At 44.2% G+C, this 26139-nt stretch overlaps 1 long non-coding RNA gene and 1 pseudogene across 2 annotated transcripts in view; one reads left to right on the forward strand and one right to left on the reverse strand.

Moving 5' to 3' along the window:
* The window catches only part of LOC126571846 (uncharacterized), a 6104-nt gene extending 5326 nt beyond the window's left edge, over nt 1-778 (reverse strand). For both annotated transcript variants that reach the window (XR_007607928.1, XR_007607929.1), the window contains exon 1: nt 637-778. This is a non-coding gene — a long non-coding RNA (uncharacterized LOC126571846). The remainder of the gene's footprint in view (nt 1-636) is intronic.
* A 6205-nt stretch (nt 779-6983) lies between these two features.
* Nucleotides 6984-25640, forward strand: LOC126575890 (ficolin-3-like; annotated as a pseudogene).
* Nucleotides 25641-26139: the final 499 nt, after the last annotated feature.

Consider the following 26139-nt stretch of genomic DNA (forward strand, 5'->3'; position numbering starts at 1 on the left):
CCTGCAATTTATTCGGTTTTACCCGAAATACGTCAGACACCGACTTGTACTTCGCCGTTAAGGTACGCGTGATCGCCAGCGTGTCCAACGGCACTTCACGTGGCATAATGTACACGGTGTACGGTCCCGAACCGGACGCCGGGTACGCTCGCACACGGTTGCTCATCATTGGCTGCGCCGACGGTGCGGACGTAGCCGTTTTCTTTGCTGCCGGGGGGGGTGACGATGGCTCGCCGATCTTCCTCTTCCCCGACACCACGGTGAAGCCATCATCCGGGCTGCAAGCAGGCCCGGAGTCAGACTCCATGGCGGGGAAGGCGTGAGATGACACGGCGAGCAACAAAAACAAAAATCAAAAACTACACTAAAAATTATAAAAAAACAAAGACAAACTACGAACAAAAATGGGTCACCCTGTGCGACGATCGGCGATCAAGGCCAAATCTCCGCGCACGATGCCCCCAAACTACTCGTACGCAACGAAGCAGGAGCAGAGCGTAATACGATTACGCGCTAGCTCCTGACGCTACGTACCACACACACACCGACACTGCCAGGAAACTAACGGGACCCGCCTAGCGTAGGTTTTACGCTACAAACGGGATACACGGTAGTTCACTGGCACAAAACACTTACGGAGACCACCAGATAACAACACGATCGTGAGAAACCGTGCTGTGATCGTCGACGGCACAGTAGCACAATGGCACAACACTCACTAACACTGGCACCACGCGACACCGTAAACAGGCCGAGAGCAGAGGAACGTAAGCGCATCCGACTTCTTCGGCTGCAGGGAGCAGAATGATCATAGCATATTTATTGAGCGTCATATTATGATCTTATTGTTCAAATTTATTACAAAATGGCGCGATTTTTATCTTAAATCCTATACCCAATCATAAAGGAATGTTTTTAAGAAATGTTCACGGTTTAAGAATATCATAAAGATAATAAATAGTTTTGTTGAATAAACTACCTCTACAGCTTAACCAGAAAATTGCATCCAAATGTTTTCAAACGGTTTTCCTTCAGAACATCCATTGAGAGCAGCCGACATGAATAATTGCTGCAAAAAATCCTGCAAGAGTACAAAACACCAGGCGCCTCCATCGCACTAGGAATTTAATTTCAATTTTAAAGCACCCGGAACACATGTGAACACATACAAAGAGACACATGCTCCGTAACCAGTGGCTTGTGACATACCCCGGAATGGCGCAGTTCACCCTCAAACATGCATCAGTTTCACTCGGTCAAGTGACGACGTGTTTGGGCTCCTTTTCTAGGGTGGAACTCCCGGTGGTATTGCGTTGTGCAGCACTGGCACACTGAACCGCCACCAGCGGGTGATGATACGGAGAAAGAGGATTCCCGGTAGTTCCCCTTCAAGAACGAAACCACCGGCAAGCGACATACTGGCGAAGAGTTACTGGGACATTTTGTACGATGGAAATATTTGTCACGTACGAACACCCTGCCCGTTCTGCCCGTTTCTTGAACACATGGTGCACATGCCTGCACTAGAGCACTCGAGTCACAATTTCGTCTGTTACGTCAAGGCCACGGCAGCCACGTTCGGAATATCTAGTCAGATGCGACAAGACTCATGATGAACTGCAGGATTAGCGAAAATGAACTTTAGATTTCATTTGATGTACTCTATTATGAAGGAAATGCAAGTACTGGTGCAGCGATATAGAAACCAGCAGTTTATGTCATCATTTTATGGGAATCGAAACGGAGAAAAGGTTTATTTGAGTCACATACGAATGACTAGGAGATGATAAAGAATAAGAAAGCTTTTCTATGTACTTGGCCCTCTATAAGTCACTAACAAATATCAATAACTTTCTAACGTACTAACAACCCGTAATAACCAAGGAATAAGAATCGTTGGTTACCTCAACATGAGTAAATAATCAGAAAAGACGATCAAATGATTTAATACCATGCCTTAAATCCCTTTCATTCAATTCAGCATTGCAGCAACACGTTATCGCTAAGTCTAAATTAAGGACTTGGCATTTATAAATAACGAATACGTGTCCATCTCGATTTCTATTTCCGTCGTTCCAACTGTGAGGTTATACATAGCCCAGCGGCTCAGGTTAATTGCAATGCACCTTAACAGCCTTTACTCTGCTCTGGACGGCTCTGGTGCATAATTCAACATTAAAAGCTATTGCTATTAAATACCGTTTTAACCTTCACTTCTTTATGCATCAACATGGCCAAACATGCAACAGCGCCTAGGTTTTGAAACGCTTCTAAAATGTACGCCGGTAAAACATAAAACTACGACTGATCGATGTTGAGGAAATAAATTACAAAACTGTAGCGACTTCATGCGCGTTTTCGAAAAAAAGAATCCAATATTTTTTTTTTAGTTGGTATCTTACGGACGGATAAAAGAATCCAATATAATAGCATTAAAAATGATGCCGCTGAAAAATCCTAACTTGAGCGAACGCTGGCCTCTCGATGGCCTCCGATTTGCGATGCTAGCAACCTTCGCTGATGGGACCTTCGGGCCGGTGGAATCGCTGTGGCCACGGAAAAAAGGGGTGAAATAAATTATCCGACGTAAATCCCACGAGAAGCATTAGGCGTCATTTAAGCCCTAAATGGAGCATAAATCTCGCCCATGCACAGCACAGCGCAGAGTTTCGATTTCGATTTCGAGGTACGTGTACGTGCCCGTGCGCGTGATACAGTATGTTCCGTGTACGAGCTGCTCCCGGTGCTTCAACCTGCTTCACCAGCACCACAAACACAAACAGATTTCAAATCCAACCCACCGGCAACAGCGACGGCATGCGAACGAAGCATAAAAGCAGCGAAACAGTCGTTCCGCTTTAATCGACATAAAAAAGGCATCACAACTTCGAATGGATGCAGTGCAGCAGCCTCTCGCGGTTCCTCGGAGAGCATATGGGAACCGGATGTGCGTGGCATCGTTTGTGAGATTTCCGTTTTCCGTCGATACCGATGCATGAGCTCCCCGAGGAGCATGATAGGAGTTCGCTGTTCGCATCCGAACAGCTCGCCAATGTTTGATGGATGTTTCAAAATTACAGTAATCTGGCTGGCTTCCATTGAATTGCATGCCTGCGTCATTGAGTTCACCAAAGCTTCACTGTACCCGGTCGGCCAGGCCAGGTAGGTTTTTATGTTTTAATTGCCCCACGGAGACGGACCTCTGGCCCTCTGGCTCGGAGGCCCGCTTTCAATGGCATCATTTCGCTTTATGGTAATGAGCTCCGGCGCAGGTGATGGCCACTTTGTTTGCGCAAGGTGCCAGATTCAGCATAAATCTGTTCAGGATCTCTGGGTTCAAATGGAAACACTTCTGCTGCCACTCCAAGTTGGAATGCCGATGGAGGCTGGCCGCTTTTCTGACCTTTTTAGCTTCGGTTGCTAATGATTCGTTTTTATCTATATTAGTACTTTCCGTTTTAGGGCTTTTTCAGTTCTTTCATCAGGCATTTACGTTTTAAATGAGATAATCATTACCTAAACATATTTTAATGGTATTCACTAAGAACTGTGTTAAGTTCTTGCCTTTTTAAATCAATTTAAAAAGCGATGCAGTACATTTATGGAAGTTTCATAGTATTTTTATCACTAGCTATACTCTGTAAGCATATTTCTAACACCTGAAGATTGCAATAATCTTTTGTCCTTTTGATTACGAACGTTAATAACACCCTGTTGGCACTTCATCGTGCTAATATCTCTTCTAAGCTAGGTTGTATCATACAAAACCAATAGAAACAAGTGCAAACCTACGTAAAAAAAAACAGCAGAGAAAGACAGCGGCTAAGAATGTTGAACGGCAGTAATAAGTAACGATGTCTTGATGCATAAGCACATGAATATACGAATGTTGATCAAGTGATACAAAAGATTTCTTGGAAATGAATGATCTTATTTCGAACAAGCAACTTCATGTCGTTCAAAAACAGCTAATATTCTTAAATTTCTTTACAATTTTACATCTGTATAGCATTCAATTTAGGAGACAAACATATTTCTTCTTCGAAATATTGTTCAAGACACGATGTGGATTGAAAGTCAATTCAACTAAGGCAATTGATACCTTCACTAGTTGGTCACTTGTTTTCATATCATCTTCATCTCATCTATACATCTATCATTAATTCTAAAACATTTGCTGATAGACATTCCAAAACACCTTTGCTTTTCCGAAATCCATCTTTTTAAAATTCTTCAAACCTCCAGGGAGCAGAACCAAAAATATGAAATCCCAGAGACCCTCATGAACAATGATCAGGATAAGCATAAGTTATGTAAAAGAAAGAACGCATTTTACGCATTTAATGCAGTTCCAATTTAAGTAATTTAAAGTATTCAAAAGCCTCAAAGTACTCTTAGTCTGTTATCAAATTCTCTATTCTATTCGCTTGGAAATACCTCGAAAATCTTATTTATCCATACTATGGCGATGGGCCTCTTGAATTAATAAAAACCAAATTAAAAATATGAAGCGAACTGGTTCCATCTTCATGCAACATGACATAAGGAAAAAATGGATGACGGCTAACCGTGACCTCCTCCTAAATCATCGTTCCCTGCATGCGCAATAGCACCGCTGTTGCTATTGGAGCGTGTTTGCCTAGACTTTTTTCCTTCTCGCTTAAGCTGCTCGCTCCGCCTCGGCCGCTAGTGAGGACCCTTTTATTGGATTTTAATTCATCCCGACCCATGCGCGATACCGTACAAAGTGTAAAGTCAGCAAACGAGAGACTCATCTCATAAAGCACAATGAACGGTACCGTAGCGGGCGGTAGAAGCTGGTAGCGCGCAACATCGGCATCGTTCCAACCCCCTTCGTTACTATACGCTGCCACTGGTGACTTCTAGCTGAGGGTCGTAATAATTTTCTGATAACAGCAAACGCAGCACAAAAAAAAACGAGAGAAAACGGAAAGCGAGGCCGAACTCTTGTTGCGTGTGGCGAGTGACTCGGTTCGGCTTGGCTCAGATCAGCAGCCGAGCACCAGTAATCGACCACAACAAACGAACGCACTAACAAGCCGTTGGCTAACGGCCACTAACAAGGCCAGCAAGGGAGCGAGCGATCGAGCGAGCACCAAACGACCCATGGTTGAGCGTTATCATCTTGACCTATCTTTGATCCGTAAATTTCTTTTCAGACCGACGCCAACGCGCTTCCGGCCTTATGGTTCCGGCGTCCCTTGCTTGTAGCTCGGAGCCCTGCGTAGTGCGTTGTCTGGGCCTCTACACTCGTCTATTGAATCTGTGCGTTTCCGCATGCCGTGTAATGGCGACTGGGAATGATTATCCAGATGTGTGCATTTTTTTTGCTCCCAGATAGTCATCTCGAGTCTTGTTGTTTCGTCTGGAACCCCTATTCTCCTGTCCTAGCTCTGGTCGAGGCATTAAATTGTACGCGTTGACCTTCTCTGAAATTTTGTATTTTCCTTTTTTTTTTTGTTTGTTGACTTCTAACACAAACACATACGCACTAAAGAAATCCCAAAGATAGGTTATGGGCAAAGCTTTGTTGCTGCCGCAAAGGATGAAGTCAATGATGCGGTACAGCATTGCACAGAAAGCCATACACTCTGTCACACATCAAAGGGTTTGTGATGGGAACCGGAAACCATCGAGTTCGGTAGGCCGCGTGCCTTTCAGCAACCCTTCTACTTCGGTGGGTTTTTGGTGGTTGTTGGTCATGGTTATGGTTTCGGAAGGAAGGAAGGGGATCACTTCTTCACAGGGAAGTCTGTTCCTCACTAGCCTTCATCTCGATGTGGATAGATTTCTAGTATCAACATATGCTCTCAGCACATAGCTGTCCAGTTCATCTCTTCTACCATCAGCACTCTGAGGTTGAGTTGGTCGATTTTGTTTACCGCAACCTTCGCCCAGGGTGGCTGTGAGGAAATCAGAAGTTACCGAGTTGCGTAACCTCTAGAGATGAATCGCAGTTGCTAGTTACAATTGTACTTCCATCACGTGCCTAACAACTTTTTTCGATCTCACTTTTACCTTTACGACTAGCTAGAACGTCAATCTATATGGTTAATGATGAAATAAAAAAATAAAGGCGAAAGAGACAAAGGGTGAAACATATCCTGGCGTATTAATTTTGTCTGAGAGTCTTAGGTCATCACACATCTGTTTGATTGGTAAGCGTAAGAATGTATGCATTTTCTCCGCACATCGCCAACCACTGATTTATTTGATTTGGAAAAAAACGTCTACTGGCACTGGTCATCTTCCAATACTTGCCATTATCCTCCTGCTGCTTTTCTGGATTTTTTTTCTCGTATATCTTGACCATTCCGTTACACGGTGATATGAGTTCCATCTTCAAAGGAAGTGTTTTAGATGTCGGTACGCGCTGCATCACCATCCATGGTGCTTATCATCCATGCAGTGACCTCGAGCAGGCGGAAGCTGGCGATAATTACTGACCGTGAGAAATGCAGTCCGTGATAACTTCTCTGTTCAGTCGCTAATTCTGCGCAAGCCGACGTCAACAGGACGAAGGTCCAAAGATTATCAAAGTGCAAGTTTATTAGTATAAGACTTGGTCGAGTTCTTTGCAAAGCGAAACCGTGATGCCCATTGCAAAGCACTGGATGAACGATGCTGCATCACTCGCTTATCATGCTCCCATTCTCGAGGTGAAGTAGCAAGAAGACGCAAACGGCTTAGCCTTAATAGGAAGGAAGCGAAACATTCTTATTCCCTATCATATGGACACAGCGGAAAACAAATGAAGCATTCCTGTTGCGCAGATAGCTTGATGGCAGCGGACACCACATCCGCTTACAAACTTCTTATCGATATTTTCTCACGCCAAACTGTGTGAAGAAAAAGGTTTGAATTGAACATAAAAGGCCTTTAAAAACAACATTGCATCACAGTTTCAATTCGACTTGCAATTGATTCGTGTTGTTAGAGTTACACAGAGAGCTTCAGCGAAAATGAGGTTGACCATTTTGGTTCTGTTAGTTTGTGTTACTTTCTACGCCGGGGCAACTAGCAACAGCCCTGAAAACACCGACGCCATCCTGGAAACATCGACGGCAAAAAAAGTTTTGGGACAAGTGCAGAAGGTGCTGCGCAGTTTTGATGAAATAGACCGTAAGTTGTTGGATCTGCAAGTTGAGATGTCCGAGCACCGCGAGGAGGTGGAGCGAAACTGAACGACCAACGAAATGACATTCGTCGACTTCTTATAGGCTATCCACCGGATGGAGCAAGACATTGAAAGTAACATGGCTGTTCTTCAGGATCGTTCGTTGGTCATCCTTGATCAACAGAAGTCTTGCGCGGACCATAATCGGCTGCGCGAGCGACTGTTCGATCACATTCCGAAGCAGAACTATTCGTCATACAAACCCCTGGAACAGACGTTGCTCTCCTTCAAATCGCGGATCCCAGATTCTGTCATGCCGACATCATCAACACTCTAAGAAGATAGCATTTCACCAACAACACCAGCAACTGTTACAACCGGTAAATCGACTACAACAGCACTCAGTACAACAACCAGGATGATGATCCGTGAATTGTGAATCTCTGCTCGCACAAATAGTGGATATTTGTAAGCATTCAATCAATATTGTTTATTGGAAATTGTATAAATAAAGTAGCACATTAAAACAATTTTTCACAAAATGTATTTTTATTGAAGGAGATCGTTCTGTTTTCCACGGTAAACTTCCAAAAAACTGCGATTGTCACACGCCTTGCTAATATGCACTTGGTTCAATAACATGGTTATGGTTCTGCATGGTATTTCAATTCGATCTTGTTTCTTATAAGAACCCACCGGTAAGAGTGTTTCTACACTGCGCCAAAATTTTCGCTGCCAAAACGAAACTTATAGGATTCCCATAGAAATCTTTCATATTCCAATAGGAATTCTATGGGAATCCTATAAGTTTCGTTTTGGCAGCGAAAATTTTGGCGCAGTGTAGAAACGGTCTAAGATGCGAGACATTCGGGAGTCTACTAAGGATGTGACTTGATGAAATGAAATGAGTCTCACAGGTACTAAAAGCTTTTTTTTTAACATATATAAAGACGGAAAGCCGTAAGTTTTACTAAAAGCTTTTAAATGAATAGAAAGATATACACAAGTACAGTAAAAAAATACTTGAACGTTTACGGTGCGAGAACTTGTGATTGAGCCGTTCAAACTGGAGTATTGGTACACTTCTCCCGAAACGTTTTCTTTGCGCTTCTTAAAGCAAAGCTTTATTGAACTTCTCTTGACACAAATTCCTATTCATTCCCATTCTTTTCCTGTTTTCTTTTCATTTTTTCTCTTTTTCCTCTTCATTTTCTACTTCTCCTTAGTTTTCCCCATTTGGTCCTTCAACCTGCTATTAGATCAGTAACGAGTGGTACCGGGTTGAAGGATAATGACTTGCATAATGGCATCTCAACGACACGCTGGCCGTTTGCCAGACGTTCCGTGTGGTTCTACGTGTACCGCGAGCGACGTTCACCCAATCACTACAATCGATTATCAACTATGGGGACAATCCTAACAACTGAAGAGGTATGAGGTACTAAATGGACGGCAATCGATGACGCGATCGATTTCTCAAACCAAAGGTGAGTAGCTTGGAAGTAGGATAAATAAAACGACATTTCAGTGATTGTGTGTCTAACTAGCATTCCCGCTTCTCACTACTATATTTATAAAATATTCAATTCTGTATTGAATTGCACTAAGAAATTAATAACATGCATCCAAATGTATTTAATTTGATGCTTGAGAGTCATATAAAATTATAAGAATAAGAGTCATATAAAATTTTATTTTAGTCTTGGTAGATTATGATTTCGAATTTGTGTCGACCAATTTTGGATGAAGAATGTGCCGATCTAGATATTAATTATGTGTCGGTGGCTTTCAAAATTCCTCCAAATTTTCTATCCAAAAATCAGAGAGACTAGTACAAGATTAAGTACGGTACATTTTCAATTTCTAACTGCAGTTTTCATTTTTATATCACACGTTTTAACTACTGCTGGTAGCTGCTTTTTAATAAAATAAAATAATCTCGTAATATTGCTCTTTCCTTATTGCAATTTCCTTATCACTATGCACATCTACTTACTGGCAATGTAATCACACACAGATATGTTCATAATTACATTCAATAGTAAATTGCTTTACAATTTCCCTAATAAGTAAGCTTTTCTACTCACCAGAAATCAGCTAAAATTACTGACACCCGCTACCGCTCCCCTAACACAGTCATTTATCTTCATTTTCCTTTCACTTCGCTCGATCGACCGGCAATATGCATTTCAATATGCGATGGCAAAGGATGACACAGCGAACGGGAATGATTGAAGTCGTTTTCAATTTTCCAGCTGTCGAGGGTCGAACAAAACAAAACGACCACCCTCCCACCAGTGCAAACGGACGGCCCGCAGGGTTCTTCTTTCACCATTCGCTCAATCACGCGAATGCTCCTTGCAGACGTTGGCCGGGACCAAGCGAAGGTTATTTTGCAAATCGATCATATCCTCATTGCCACCTTTTTCCCGCCATCGAATGCACTGACTGGTTGGTCTGGGAAGGTGGATGCGATGCGCAGTGAAACCTCATGCAGCGAACGTGTTACAGACGGAGGGTCTGAAGGTGATGGGCGAACGGGCGCATATCCTCCAGCACGAACCCAGCTCCTCCGCAATATGGTGAATGGCGTTGATAAAGAGTTTTCCATGAATATTTTACAATCGTGCGCTTCCACCAGCAGACAATGGCCCGGCGGCAATTGGATTTGATGAGGCAAAGCGCCCGCACCGTACAGTAGATGACTTCGCGGACAGGAGAATAAAAAATGAACAAAACCTACCTTCGCCATCTTACGAAGCATAAGACATGGAAAACGGGAAGAGAATGGAGCGAAACAGCTGATAGATTGTACTGCTTTGCCTTTCTTAACCCAAGCCAGGATGCTCCAAGGACAATAGCAATGGTTCGAAGCCGGTGGGCATTATGGCTTTCATCAGACATTGCTCTTTTTGCAAACCTTCGCGCACATAACGGGTGTGTTTGTGAGTGTACATGGGAGTGCATGTTTTTTTTTCTCATATCCCTCGCACTACACCCTAAACAGGCGTCGATTTTCAATCAACGGAAGGATTAGCCCCTTGAAGCTGTCGGGATACGATGGGAGAGCACGATGAGTAAGCATTCATCACCTTCTCTAGCCCCAGGATCCGTGTCGTAGGTTATTGTAGGCTGTGGAGTTGGATGGCGAATGAGGCTAGCGGCCATTTGGTGTGAATGAACTACCGCTTTCCACGATTCTATCTATGGGCTATTCGGTGTATGTTTGTTCTTTTGTATTTCTATTGTTTCGTGATCGTTTTAAACTGGTGGATAGTACTCGTAGATGTTCGATAAACACTTTTAGAATAAAACTATTAAAGAAATAGAATGTCTTAAGCGAACAAGCGATATTTATGTTACAGTGTAAAAAGAATAAAAGGGAGTAAAAGATGTCATTTTTCTTAATAAAAGCTTTTTTCGCATCTATCTATTTTTAATTGCTTATCTATAAGCATTGATACAAACAAACCAAATACCATTCAATCAATAGACAGAAAGCTTTTTGTGTCCATGTTTTATTCGCTCTGTATTTAGAAGTCAGCAACGGCGAAACGCACTGAACTCCACATAATAAGGTAAGAAATTGTTTCATTCAAAGTAAGGACAAATTCTATTTCTTCATCTTCGTACAAATATTATGAGTAAATGAAGGAAAAGTTCATTTCATAATTCAAACCAACTAAAACGAAACAAACTGTTCCTAATGCAAAAAGTGAAAACCAAAGTAAATAAAAGCAAAGAACATTTCAAATTGTAATCCACCCTAATGGCCTTTGGCTCTTGCCCCACGAATAATCTCCCTCCAGAAGTGTGCGTGTCTCTGTGTATCAGACACAAGCTGGATTGACTCGAATTAGGCCGGGTAATTTTGCTTACGATCGTGGGGTGCCGCATGACTGTCTTATTTGCATAAATTGACTTCCGCTTATTCTTCGGCACCCCCTCAGTGATCACTCTACGCCGCTGAAACTCCTGGGCTGTAAATCATCCACGCACATTGCTCGAGTGGTACATTAAGAACGGGAACGTTTGTATTGCCATTACGGCTGCGCGCTGGTTACCCACGGGTTCTGAATACCTATTGCCAATGCCGGTGATTCGGTCCCGAGAACGTCCGGTTTCTGGAGGGGTATACTGTGGCCGTGTGCCCGGTGTACTGGTTGATTTGATGGGATGTATACACACATATACACTCACTTTAACTTCCGCTATCATTTCCAACAACAATGATTACCCGATTCTACCACAACATAACCATTGGCACCACCTTCAAACTCTGATCCTGGGGGATGTTTAAATCATCATTAGCATGACAATTACGTGAAATTGCAGCTTTGAGCACTACTGAGCGCCAAAATGAAGTTTGCTCTATGAGAAACTTTTAAACAATCATTGGACGATCAGCTTTTATGCTGGCGATTCTATGAACTGTTCTGAGGTCACAGAGTTGTCTATTGGTTGCAATTTTATTTAATGTGAGTATTCAGGTTAAGTTGTCAGTCTACTAAGCATTCTGACGTAGATTTGAACATCACGATGCCATAACTTAGAACTATAAAAATTACACAAATATAACGAAAATATTGTAAATAATACCATGTAAAGTATCACAAACCCATACCACATTTTCGCTATAGTTTTATTACTTTGCCCTAGAACAATCATCAAACGCAAATACCAAAGGTGTTCACTATTGAATAATAGAAAAAAGTAAACAAAAGCAACAATTATCCCGTTATCAACCAACAACACTCATTGTAGCTACAACCAAATTGCATTAAAAAAGTCACATTCTGCAGAGACAACCTGCACACACCTGGAACTAATAGACACCATCGTCCGTGTCACTTCGTTGATGAGTTAGTCATTTCCGTTGTGGCATCATTGCCAGCGCTCTGGCAACGGTGTCCCGGTACGGTTTCACCATAAACTGAGACAAGGATGCGCTGTAACTAAACGCAAAAAAGCTCGTTGTGTGCAACCATGAAACGCTCACACACGATTTTTTTTGTTTGTTGCACCTTACCGAGGTGCGAGTCAGCATCGCCACGGAGATTGAACGAAAGGAAAATAACAACAAAAAAGGGAAAATTTATGCAACATTATGGCACCAGCTTGGTGCAGGACCGTGGCAATAGGAATAGATAGATAGAGTAACAGCGAAAAAAAACAAGAGATTCCTGCAATCGCTTTAAAGGTGTCCCTGTATCCTTTGTTGAACGATGCGGGATTTGGTCGAGGTAGAAAACTGTAAGCTAGAAGCGTCACCAGCATCAGACAGCGACAGTTCACCAAAAAAGGGGTGATTACGGTATGTCTGAGCGAGGGTGGGTTTAACGATCATGACGACGCCGTGATGCTCGAGTAGTCACTGTCACGGCGGGACAAAAGGTAAATGAAGCTAAACTTTAACCATACCACACTATGCATTCACCGTTCGCCCCCCATTGGATGCACCTGGCTAGTGCTGGTTATGCAAAAGTTAACCCAAGGAGAACAGGCGAGAGAGAGAGAGAAAAAAACCTCCAAATGTGTTGCCAGCAAATTACGAAGTGCGGAAAGCATAACCATTATTTCTGGCTCCGGAGTTTCTCGTGCTCACCTCGTGTTCGCCTAGACCACACACCACACAGACTCAATGCACAATGGAGTGGCAAGGAGAAGAAGAGACTTGAACCATTTACATATTGTTTGCTGTTGGAACGGTTTGAAATCATCGCGCAACCCTTCGCGTCACACATAAGCAGAGAAAATGGAGGAACGAAGCAGAGAGGAAACTGAATGTTCTTTTGGTAGACACTCGAAAAGAAGGCACAAAAATGAAGATGAAAAAAAACATAAATTAGTTCTTTTATCCAACTTGCTATCTCCTTGCCACCCACCGCACTCCCTGGATAACAGCCATTCATTTATTCAAACTGCACCCTTGGCTGCTGTAAATTTATCATACGAATTATGGCCCGTGGTTCCACTGCACTGAAGCACCCGGAATAGCTGTACATCTTCCATGGAACGTGATGGAAAATTCGATTTACACAAACCAAGCGTTCAAGCGTATGTTACCACCCGAAGGGCTGACAGGGTTCCGAACATTAGCGCCCGGAATAGAGAATTCAATCAATCAATACACCTGCAGCCCACTGTTACGAGATGACGAGACTCCGGTAAACATCATCACCATTCCGATACACGAAAGCAGCATTTCGTTACACACGTTACGTTTCGTTTTCGGGAAAGGAGAACGTCAGGACGGCCAGGATGAAGATAGAAAACTGTGAACCCTTGGTTCTCGCACTCGCAGATAAGCTCCCTCCATTTTGCATATATTGATCATTTACCGCGGGCTTACAAGGTTTGCGGTAGGTAGCAGCATGAAGCAAATGGGATTTACTCGTTGCCCCACGCGCTGCCGAAGCGCTCGCGTAATACAATCAAACGTCAAACGACAACCAGCAGCTAGCCGGGGGGCGGCCACTAAAATCCTTAAGCTTAAAAGCATTTGGCGACGAGCTAAAGCTGAACATGGTGGCATGGAAACGCGGGTTAGCCGTTGTCGAGTTACGGTAAGGCGCAAACTACCTATCCGAACCGATCTGCTGGAGAATGCTGATAGAAGGGAACGGAACGGAACCTTAGGGGACTGCAAAACTCCCAAGAAAATCCCCAAAGGTTGCAAAAAAAGAAGGTATAGCGACAGTGCAGCTAGGTGCTTTTAGTGTCCACAAGGATGTCCCCGGGATTCCGAGATCGGTCTTCCGGGTCGGTCTCAGCTGTGATGCGATGACGACGACGACGACGACGATGGGATGATGTAACACTCGCCAGTTTGTCCTCGCTATTTTTGGCCGTTTTACCTTCCTGTACGAAGCTTATCTCGTGCTATTCGACGTGACGTATTGCGCGTGTGTTGAGGCGAACGATTTGACGAATCTACAGAAATGCGTCTTTGCGAATCAGGTCCGCGCAATTCAATGTTGAACTGTTCCCCACGGAATAGCCACTATTCGGAGAAAGGTGCAACGTTGAACATTTCACTTCCAGCGTCTGCTGACGTGCTTTATGAATATATGATCTGATTGATTGAATTGCATTTTCCTCCGACAGTACTTTAGTCGATCCACAACCAATGATACGTTGCCCTCAATCCGGCACCAGTAATACAATTAGAAGAAGAATTCAATGCAAAAACAGTAAAGCATGATAAACCATCTTTTTTGGGTTTGTTGATCGCATTGGATTATCATCGAAAAGGGTTTGAATTCTGGTGGAACCAATCATCTCTCTTGACTGAACGTCGGTCGACTCATGAATATCATCGCGTCTCATCCCAGAACCCTCCCTGGGAGCACCAACGATGAAGTTGTCGATTCCTGCTGTACCGAAATCATTCTTTCCTCTTCGAATCAATATTCACATAGAACGTAATAAACATCAACCACGACCGTAGTGAAGTTGAGTTACCCTCGCACTGGGAGGCACTCGGCAAAACTTTGTTCAAAAATTCGTCCAACCATCAAACGATAGAAAGCACCGCTCCATGAACTCGGTTGCCTGCAGTGGATCACTGCAGTGGATGCGACTGGAGCGAGTGCGGATCCTGGAAAAGGAACATCAACAAAAGCTCCTCCACACGATTCCCGACCGGTCGATCGATAGACGTGCAATTGATATTCCGGTGGCGGTGACGACGGTGGCGCCTTCGAGCCTGTCATGATGCTTCCCACATTTATTAAAACTTTTACCGATAATGAGAAAACTGCCGCCTCTCTGGAGACTGCAAGCGCGTAGCGAGTGAGAGTCCTCTCGGGAGGGTAAGGATTTCAGGGATTCACAAAAGAGAGAAAAAGAGAGGTAGGAAGAGAAAAGAAAAAGGATAGCTGGAAACGAGAAGAGAAACATTCTTGACCCTGGCGCAGACAGCGTGGAACGCATCGATGAACATGGAGGCGTAATTATGGACGCCGATGGATGGCATGATGTACGAGGGCCCCGGGAACCAGCAAAAGGTTCTGGCCCGGAGTTAAGCATGAATAATGATCTCACTGATGCATCACAGACACTGGGGGAGGGGGGGAGGTATGACGCGAATCATTTAATGTATAAAATATTGCCCCCTGATCCATGGGGCTCGATCTCACTCGACAAGTAACTAATGATGGGATCAATGGTGGAGTTCGGTTATGCTGTGACCTCGGCCTTATCGCACACAAACACACGCGGACGTGGTCTTTTGCAGGAATTTCTAATTTGCCCATGAATATAAACTTTGTTTTGGGATATTTTGTAGTAAAATAGAATTTGTAATCAATGTTACTAACTTTTGAATGCACATACTATAGTCTTAATAATTAGATGAACATAATGCCTTTTCAAAAATTCTAAGCTTGCTCATAAACGAAGTTACAGTCAGTGTTCGCTGATTCTAATGCACCATTCCATTTATTCTTATTATCTCATTGAATAGCTTGGTTGTATATTTCTAATCCTGTATTTTTTCTTTCTCTTTTTTAATTCAAAATTTTTGTTTGAATCTTTATCTCTTAGTTATCTTTAATACGTTTATTATGTTATATAATATCTTCTATTTAATGTATTTAGCCGAAAAACATATCGTTTACCTACTAAAACTACTTGTTCAAACATTATTTCTGTTGATTTCAAGTAACAATAAATTGAAAACATTCTACTTAACCAACTTAATATCCAAGCATCCCCGCGAATCATCAAGTTCCCTTCTACAAAACATGTCGCTTACTAGTCGTTACCCTAATCCAAATCAAATTACATCTTTATCGCATTTCATGTTCACATACATTGCGTATTGTAAACCTTGTTCCTGAACGATGCGCATAATTTGACCAAACCGCTCCTAGCTTGTTGGCTTAATTTTATTGCATCAACCATCCTTAGCATAATATTTCGGTTGAACAGTTCAGTATATTACACAAAAACTAGGCCCCGATACCAACGAGACGATAGCTCACGTGCCGACACTCCACTCGCCACGTACGTAGTTGTAAACTTGTTTCTGATTGCATAACAACCATCGCTACCCCCGAACCGGTGTTCGAAAGCCCTCGATATGCTCGTCGACGAACGACGTGTTCGAACAAGTCTAGAGAACCTAGCACCCAGAAATGGGAGCATGGCACGTGGCCCCTAAGTATTGGTACCGACGACGGCAGTCAATCATTTCTTAAGGATACCGTCCATTTCGAACCCAATTTTGCTTGCGCTCACCTTCGCCCCCCAAAGGTCACGCGTACTCCGGTGAACCTCGCCACACTCAAACCCACCAAACGGACACGTGCTCCCAACCAACGGAACCGACTGGACTGGACCACCACATCGTTCGCATCGCAAGGTAACTGCCACGGTGCATCGTCCCTTTCGTCCACCATCGTTCTCCATCGTGGCAAATGAAGCGCTCTGGGATCCAAACTCGTTTCAGAACCGACACTCGAAGTGACCGTAGCCCGGTCCAAACCCGTCGCTACCGTCGCTGCTTCATTATCGTTTCGAGCACGTTTCGCGAACGCAAAACTCGCTCCTCGTGCGCGGAATTATCGTGTGCAAATGAAGCCAAGCGTTTCCAGCACCAAAGTCCTTAATATTGTTGGCGAAGGCGCGAGGTGCCGGGTCTTGGCGGCTCATGCCCTGCCCTGCCCTGCCTGTCTTCTAACAACGGCACGCAAACCAACCGAGAACCGTGGCACCGATAGCAAAGTTCGCAGAGTTGGAAGGTCAGAATCGAGTAGAAAACGACGTTTCGTGATCGAATGCTTAAGCATCGCCTTCATTTTTGAGGGGCGGAAATGATTCATCAATAAAGGGGGGCCCGGTGATGAAGCAACCCTCGAACCGAATAAGATCATGAACGGACAGAAGGGGCCTGTTTTTTTGTTTGTTGTTGTTGAAGTAAAAAAGAAAGAGCAAAAAGAGTTGGGAAATTAATTTGATCCAACCAACGGAGAGAACGCAACGACGAAGATCGAAATGATGTGCCGAGAAATGAAATAATCCGCAAGAGAAGGATCATTCGACGACGTAACCGACATTCGAGAAGGACCTGGAAAACGCGAAAGAACTCGACCTTCCTCCCTTCTTTCCTCCTTCCCCTGGGCGACCTTCCGTTGTCTGTTGGCATATCATTCACCAACGGGGGGCCACGGTACGCTTTATTAGGATGCATTACATCTAACCGCACTGCCGCCTCCCCCCCCCCCCCCCGGTGCCGTAATAACAATTTCCCATCCACTGGTGTAGCTGGTGCTGACGGTGGAATTTTCCATTAAATTTTTCCCGGAATCTCATCCCGGTTGGCGGGGAAAACACGTACCTCGAATGTGCTGATGCCATCGAAATGGGAAATTGTGCTGTCCTCGTGATCTCGTGAATGCAATCTCAATCAAACCACCGCACTCCGCGCGGGGTACACTACAAGCAATGAGCGTCTGGTTTTGTCCACCGGAAAACTCCCCCCAAGAGAGAGACAGAGAGACAGAGAGAAAGCTGAGCAAACAGATCAACGGACAGACGGACGGACGAACGGCACTGAAAACGAAATAATTCGACGCCGAAAGGGGAGCCATCCATCTCTCAATAAGCACAAAAAGGCTGAGAAAATGCGGAAAATGCTTGCTCAGGACATGACCACAGTGAGTTGCTCCTCGCTGGTGCAGAGCAACGGACCAGCAGCGACCAGCAGCATTTCTTAGAAGTCAATTGGGACCATCGTCGCAACGAGTTGATTTTGCTGCTGCTGCTGGTGCTGCTGCTGCTGCTGGTGCTGCTTAAAGTCAACCAGCTAGCCAGCAAGCTATTGCATATTTATGACGCTTCAAGTCACGACCGACGACACTTGTGGGGGTGTCACGGTCCGATGACAGGAAGGTCGTTTGTACCGCATCTACCTCTTTGCTCTCTGATGTTGTCATGTCGACTGCACATCATGCTGGACCCGGAATTGGATCAACCTCGCCGCCCTCGCCACCAACTGTGGCCACGATCTCGGTGTCCACCAGCCCTCCCCCCTCGGTGTTCGTCCTGGTTGCTGCGTCTTCAGTGCGCCTTTCGCCGTCCGGCGGTCGTTTCAAGATTCAAGTCACTTTCGTTCACATCGCCAGGATGACCTCAATCTCATGTAGCATGTGCAGCACTGTGCACCGTGTACGGAACGTCCAAGGAACACTTCCGAGTGGCGTACGTGTGCGCGGCACATACCACCGCGGGATCCGGACCCTTTTCATGTCCGGAACAGGAGCGGAAAGAAGCCAGACATCACTGGCGACGGTGGTGGCAGGTGGGCTTTGGCCTGGTTTGATTGCAGTTTTATGACATGTTGGAACCGAAATTGTTGTTGTAAACGTGGCACCAAAATGGTGCCAATGCGGTGTCTGCTGTGCGGGAGATCCAAGGATTTTCCCCTTTTTTCCCCTTTCTGTTCCCATGCTCCGGGAAGGGGGCTGGTGCTTGCTGGCGCCGATGTTACTGCCGTTCGACACGAACCTTGGCGTTGTTTTATGGCAGTTCGAACACCACGGACCATTCTGCTGTTGCGTTGTCCAGCAGGTTCCCTGTCCAACATATTTCGACATACAAGCGCAATTTTGTTGCGTACAAACGAACAGCTCTCCTGACTGGCGGTCATATCCATATAATCCCAGCGCATGGGAAGCATCTATCAAACCTCCGATTACGCACCAGTGTACAACCTTTTTTGTTGCATTCAGATTTCAGACGCCAGCGTACATCGGAACACAACTAATAACCGGCGTGCGTGGAAATAGGAAATCCATTTTTTGTTCAAATTTGGCAGCACAAACGGACACAAATTTCGACCGAAAAGCGTAAATCTAATCCCGGCTACAGCATTTAAACGATATCACGCCACGCTGGCCAGCGCTGCCTAGCATGAAAACGTGATCTAAAATGGACCATTCGCCCTAAAAACCTATTACTGGAATTGGCCGACAGAAAAAGGCTCAGCCTGCTCACCCCTGATGGCTTCCCGACCAGCGACCATGTAACTGTGGGCCAAACTGTGCCGAGAGGCTTCCGTAGAACCTTTCCACTGCCGAGGAGAAGAGTGATTTGTTCAACCCGTGATATCGGTGCAACCTGCATTTTCAGGCGGGATTTCCAGGATATCTGGAGCCAACCAGCCGGTGCATGTATGCAAAGTTCCGCTTAAGCGTAAAGCATTCAATTCGTCTGCCGTGTACCGTGTGGATGGTGAGGTGTGCAGCCAGCCAGCCAGACGTGGGCCACCAGCAATACGCGGGATTGAATTGTTATGATATTCAAATCCCTAGCTTCCGTTCCGTTTTGTCCTCGATTACAATTTTATTTTTGTTGCTCTCCAACTTTATTCTTCGCAGTGGCTCGGGGCAGATTACGCAATCGGTTGAATATGGAATTCGTGGGGGAGGATTAGCGTTGGGTGCTCTTCGACGATCAGCAGACGGTTTCAGTTGACTTTACGATGGGAGTATTTGTAGAGGATTTTAAAAATTCTATCGTGGCACGTGGATACGGAAGAGTTGACATTTGTGATGTGACTCTTTGGATTTTATTTCATTTGACGACTCATAACATTTGAGGCATTCGAATTGCATGGACAGACCATTAGAGGAGATAGAAGTTATCTGCAATAGTATTAATAGAATCCGATGGACAAATGTTTCATTCAAATTTTAATCAGTTTCGAGGAAAGCATGAGAATATACTTTAACTGATTTATTCTTCCAGTAGAATAACTCAACAAATCTGTAGGATGCTGTAATGCTTCATCAAATAGAAACATAATACCTAACACTGTGGCACATGCAATACCAGTTTTATACCTACTACCAAATGAAATTCTTTTATTGACTTTTTATGAGAAGATTGCTACTGCACCGATTGGATGGACTGTCCCAAATAAATGTTACAGATTAAATCGATCTGCAATGTCTTGCAAATACTGATGAGCTGCTGGATCTTTGATTTATTTTCAAAGTGGAATTAATTATAAGCCACTTCTATGCTAATTGCTTACTATATTATGTGCATACATAAGATCCAAATAACATTGCCAAGATTATAATGATGATGATTACATAATCGCATTTACTTGAAACCCAAATGTTATTTCGAATGAGTTTTTTCTTAGTTCAACCATTTTATACACAATTATGAACAGTAATTCTCTCTTTGAAAACATGTCTTTCACTGGAACAAGAACCTAAAATTCCACAGCTAACACACGCAACACACAGAAAACGATCGCTTCTTACAAATATGTGTGTGCGGTGGCAAATGGAATCGTTTACCATAATCATAAGATAAATCATCGCTCCCTTCAACTGGTCCCAATCCAGCACCCATAAATTCTCCCCTGATGACTCACAGCTGACACAGAGAGAGAGAGTATTCCTTGTCGTGCGATCATAAACACTAACCAGCATTCCTCCTATTCCAATGTCGGAGTACCGTTTGCACTCCGCTCACACCAGCACCGTTTTCACGCTTTCGTTTCGCACCAATCCGCGTACCGTTTGGCTGGAATACGTGCGGTTTGCATGAGTTGGAAGTTGTCTGGGACAAAATTTGAATCTAAATCATTACAAAAAAAAACGCCTTGCGATTCACCACTGTTCGCTGACTCGGCACCAGCGTGTCGTGCTGTCGGTAAGCGCGCGAATCGAATCATCACCAAGAAGGGCCACGCATTTGAAGCACTCGTCGTCGTGGTACCGAATGAACACTTTAAAAAAGATTGAAAAAGCTCGATGCCGCGTTTTATAAGAAACTCAAGATCCACGGCTAGTTGAATGGAGCATTCCAACAGTAGTACTGACCAGATTGTGGAGGTTATGTTAGCTAACATATGGCGATTTAGCCAGGAAGTATGTCCTAGTTTCAGCTCTTCCTCGTGATATATTGCACCGAAATCAAAGAAAGCGTTTTCAAGTAGAAAATCGTTTTCCATTCGTTCGTTCAAATTTTATATTTTCTTTCAATTTACTTATTTAAACCAAACAGACTTCGCTTCCGTCCAGCAGAGATTGTGACTAGTCAAAAACTAGTGCCGTTTCCGGTCCGGTACTTAATGAAATACAAACTAGAGAGAGAGAAGCGCACACACGAAAAAACCAGGAAAACGCTAGAATGACGCCGATGCCGCAACATCGAAATGCAATCCCGAGCGCACAAGGCTGGCGCAGGGTGAAGGCGAGACGCAAATCTGACTCAAAACCATTGATGCTTAAGTGTTCCTGTGCACTGTTTTTGTGCCTAGGGCCGGAAAATTCGCCACCAGACGGCATTGCTTTAGCTACATTTTTTTTGCTCTCCTTTTACTACTCCCTGAAACCTTCCGTACCGTTTATTCTGGCTTCTGGCGAACAAAACGGTGGAGGAGGGAAAAGAAACACAGAACCAGCATCCACTACGAGGTAGCTTGCCGAGCCTGGCAAGTGGATAGCGGATGCAAAAACCTCGATGCCCGATGATGATGAAATAAAAACCCCACGAAGGTAAGCTGCAGAGATGGAGAGATGCATTTTAGATAAGGCACAAGAGCATGAAGAAAGGAAAGGAGGAAGGAAGGAAGGAAACGACGACACTGCATTGGCAACATGGCCTGACTAGTGCAGGGACCGGCCGGAAGCGTGAAATGAAATGAAAACGATCACTACCGCAACCTACCAGGCCCTGTGTTTATCAGTAATCGTGCCATTTTTATGTTTTCTTTAGTTTCCCTCTAACTCTCGTTCCGCTCAGGGGACGGTGGTGAATGCACTTGAATTTCATAATCTCTGGCTTCGCCCGGGCGGGCAGCGGAGTGGGTTTTTCGTCAATCCGAAAGCATCGGATAAAGCGGAAGGCTAGAGCCATATAAACCGCAATAACGTTAACCGTTCGCATAGTTACAATTCTGAGGCTCAATTCCGATTCTTATGCTGTTGGTGGTCCCGCGAGCGCTTGGACCATAACACGGGCATTCGATTCGAATTAAGGCGATTTAAAGCTGCCGCTTCAACGTTGTTCGTTCTCGCTCGCATAGCACACCCGCTGGGCTACCCGGTGTTAGTTGTTGGATGTTTCCAAAAGGCTCAGGAATGTCGGTTCGGGCTTTTCCTGCTGCTGTTCCCTGGTTTGTATCAGGTTATTTTATTTTCCCTCAACACCAACAACGCTGACAAAAAACCGCGTGGAAAGTATACCATCAGCATCATCTACCTTGGGTAGGCCGCATTTTCGGTTCGGTCCGCACACCGGCAGTCCAGCAGTTGAATGATTCCTTTTTGGCATTCCCGCAGCGCTGCAAGACCTTTTGCTGCCTTATTCATTCACTCGGGCGGGTGCTGCCAACCGGCTACCGGTATCACGATGTGAACGGCGGCTCAACATCGTCAGATCCTCCATTTCCGCTCCAGCCATGGTTTTGGTTTGGGTTCCATTTATGTTACCTTTCATATCTAAATTCGATTGCAGCAGCAAACCGGCCTGGCAGGTGGCAGGTGGCTGCAGGATCCCGGCTGGCAACCGGTTGGTAGCGTTGGATTTTGCTTCGGGGGAAATGCTTTCCGATTTCGTAACCATCCCCCATCCTCACTACACCACACCTTTCGGATTCGTTTCCCGTGTCGGAGTATGATTGATGTGAGAGAGGGCGCCTTTTCCTGTGCCGTTTGGAGATGAAGTGCGAACCGATGCTTGATGTCTGAGACCAGAGCCGACCGCAAAAAGAAAATGTGAATAAAGCGACGAAATTCTTTCCTACCGAGAAACGGTGAGCTGGCAGGGAACATTCAACATTTTTTGCAGCGAATACATACCGCTGTCCGAAAGTAATGCAAAGTCCGAAAAGTTTGAGCAGTTCAGTTTGGTCGAGGTTATAGGGAACGGTGCGGAATTGTGGGAAGGAAATGAAACTTCCTTTGCACATCATTTATGTGTCAGCACTATACGGGATGAACGTGCATCAATGAATGTATGCTCTTAAGATTATTTTTATTCGTTGTGTTTGATGCTGACAGTTTAAAGCATAAAGGGTGATAAGCAAACAGTGTTTTTCTTCTCAGCATTGACATGAGTGTATCCAATTTGTTCGTTTCCAAAATTAACAATAAAAAAAAACTTCATATTCAATAAACTGTTGCAGAAGCTTCGCAATTAATATATTTTGCATTACTACTTTATAGAAAACACTTTCACTAAAGCACAATAAAAAAAACCCTTGCGTTAGTTCGATCCTACGGAAGAGGCACCAGAGAGAGTTAAGTTAAGATCACGATCAATAATCCGAGTGTACCGAGCGGTCCAGTAACTGAGAGAGGAGCTGGTGCAACAGAGTAAGATGCTCGAGAAAGTTACAGATATAAGCGAAGCACTATCAAGACGGAAAAAGAGCTGACGCTCTCGCTTCTTTTTGACAAGATTTTATTGATAAGCGAGCAGAAATCCCAGTGATTGATTGTTGTATCAAGGCATTCCAACACGTTGAACTGATCCTACTACTACCGGATCACCGGTGCAGCCACCGTTGGTCAATGTCACTCTTATTATTCACGAATGTCACCTTCTTCGGTTTGTCTTTCGCATCAATCCATAGGAATCTGTCCAATATCAACATCACGACAGTTTGCACTACATCCACACATCGTAAGTCACTAACAAGTTCGATTCGGATAAAACAACCACTGCACGACGTCTAAATTTCTAATACAATAGCTATCTACTTGCCATATTTCTCATTCTAAATGATCTATATTTCTAGCATTTTATTCTAATGCAACATGAGCACTACCTTCAATGTTGCAAGGTGCAACCAGATGCGTCGCAATGGCAAGTGTATTGCTTCGGTGATGATTCGCTCATCATTAACATCCAACAGCCGGTCTCGCGTAAAGCACTCCATGAACTAAATCATGTTACTACAAATTCGCCCAAATGCGCAAGGGAGAAAAAACTGTGGCGTTTATCAATCAAGCAGTGACCTCGAGCAGGCGGAAGCTGGCGATAACTACTGGCTGTGAGAAATGCTGTCCGTGAGAACTTCTCTGTTCAGTCACCACGACTGGACAAGCCGATGTCAAAAGGACGGAGCACGCCAGTACATATAATATAGTATATATAAGACCAGTATATATAAGACATGGTCGAGTTTTTGGCAAAACGAAACCGTGATGCCCATTGCAAAGCACTAGACGAACGATGCTGCATCACTCGCTTATCATCAAAATGCCTTCACCCCAGAGGATAAGTTGCAAGAAGACGCAAACGCCTGAGCCTTAATAGGAAAGGCAGCAACGCATTGCTATTGCCTATCATACGAAAACACCGCAAAACAAAAGAAGCAATCCTGTTACTGAGGCGAATTTGATGGAAGCGGAAACCACATTCGTCTCCAAATTTCTTATCAAATGTTTCTCACGCCAAACTGTGTGAAGAAAGAGGCTTCGATGGAATATAAAAAAGCAGTACCGGAAAGCATTTGATAACAGTTTCAATTCGACTTGCAATTGGCTCGTGTTGGTCGAGATAGAGCGGTTTACCGAAAATGAGGCTAACCATTTGGATTCTGTTGATTTGTGTTACTTGCTACGCCGGGGCAACTAGCAAAGGCTCCGAAAACACCGACGCCACCCTGGAAACATCGACAGCCACACAAGTTTTGGGGCAAGTGATGGAGATGCTGCGAAGCAGATTTGATGCTATGGACCGTAAGTTGTTGGAACTTCAAGTTGAAGTTTCGGAGCACCGCGAAGAGGTGAAACGGTCGTTTTCCATCAAATCGCATACCGCGGATTGTGTCACGCCAACATCATCAACAACAGCAACTTCCAGTGCTACTCCGAAACCAAAGGCACCTCCTTTCATTTCGTGCAAAGATGTACCGTACAATGTTTCGGGAGTGTACCTTATCCGCGTAAACGATGCTAGTGCTCCGTTCAAAGTGTTTTGTGAGATGGAGTCGTTCGGAGGCGGTTGGATTGTAGTACAGCATCGATTTAACGGCTCGGTTAATTTTTACCGGAATTGGAACCAATACCGAAAAGGCTTTGGTGAGTTGGACAGTGAATTTTGGCTCGGGCTGGAGCACATTCACCAACTCACAACAGCCCGTGCTCATGAAATAGTGATCGAGTTGAATGACTTTGAGGGAAACTACGGGTACGCTCGTTATGCTGCGTTTCAAGTAGGGAGTGAGAGGGAAAATTATATGCTTAAAACCCTAGGTTCATATAATGGCACCGCAGGAGAATCATTTTCGCACAGTGACAAAGGATCTATGTTCACGACCAAGGATCGAGTTAATACAAAATCGCCAAGTTTTAATTGGGCTATTGCTTTCGAAGGTGCCTGGTGGTACAGTTCATCAACAAATTCAAATTTGAACGGACCATACAAGGAGAAGGGTGATTTCGATAACAAATCAAATTGGTGGTATACGTTGAAGAAGGACTATCGACGATTACAATACAGTAAGATTATGATCCGCGAATCGTAAGAATGGATCTGACAGCACACTCTGGAATTGAAGGGCGCAATAACAAATAACAATGTTAATTGGGAATTATATGAATAAAGATATTTTTTACAGCAAAGTGTTCAAAATGAAGACTTTAGATTACTAAAGAAGTTATCTGGTTCCTGGAGTGAAAATCCGAAAATCTCCGAACGTTGCTCGGTCTATCAAGTATTATTTTTTGGTTTTCTCAGAAAAAGAAATGACATTTTGAAAATTATAATCGCGACGCTCTCATCTATCCAGCAAATGGATCTTAGCTTCATTATGCTATATGCTAAAGCCAGTTCTCTGATATTTCTCACGGACCTCCTGGAGTTCCTGCTTAAGAGCTGAAGACATACTGCTGCATGGAAGACATCTAGAGAGCCATCTGGATAATCAATGTTGCGCCGTTTTATGATATCCTGAAGTAAGATTATATTTCAATCACAAAAATGCGCCTGATAGAAGACATCTCACATTTTTTGGGTCTAGATGA

This window comes from Anopheles aquasalis, chromosome 2 (genome assembly GCF_943734665.1).
Source record: "Anopheles aquasalis chromosome 2, idAnoAquaMG_Q_19, whole genome shotgun sequence".
NCBI classification, from domain to species: Eukaryota; Metazoa; Arthropoda; class Insecta; order Diptera; family Culicidae; genus Anopheles; species Anopheles aquasalis.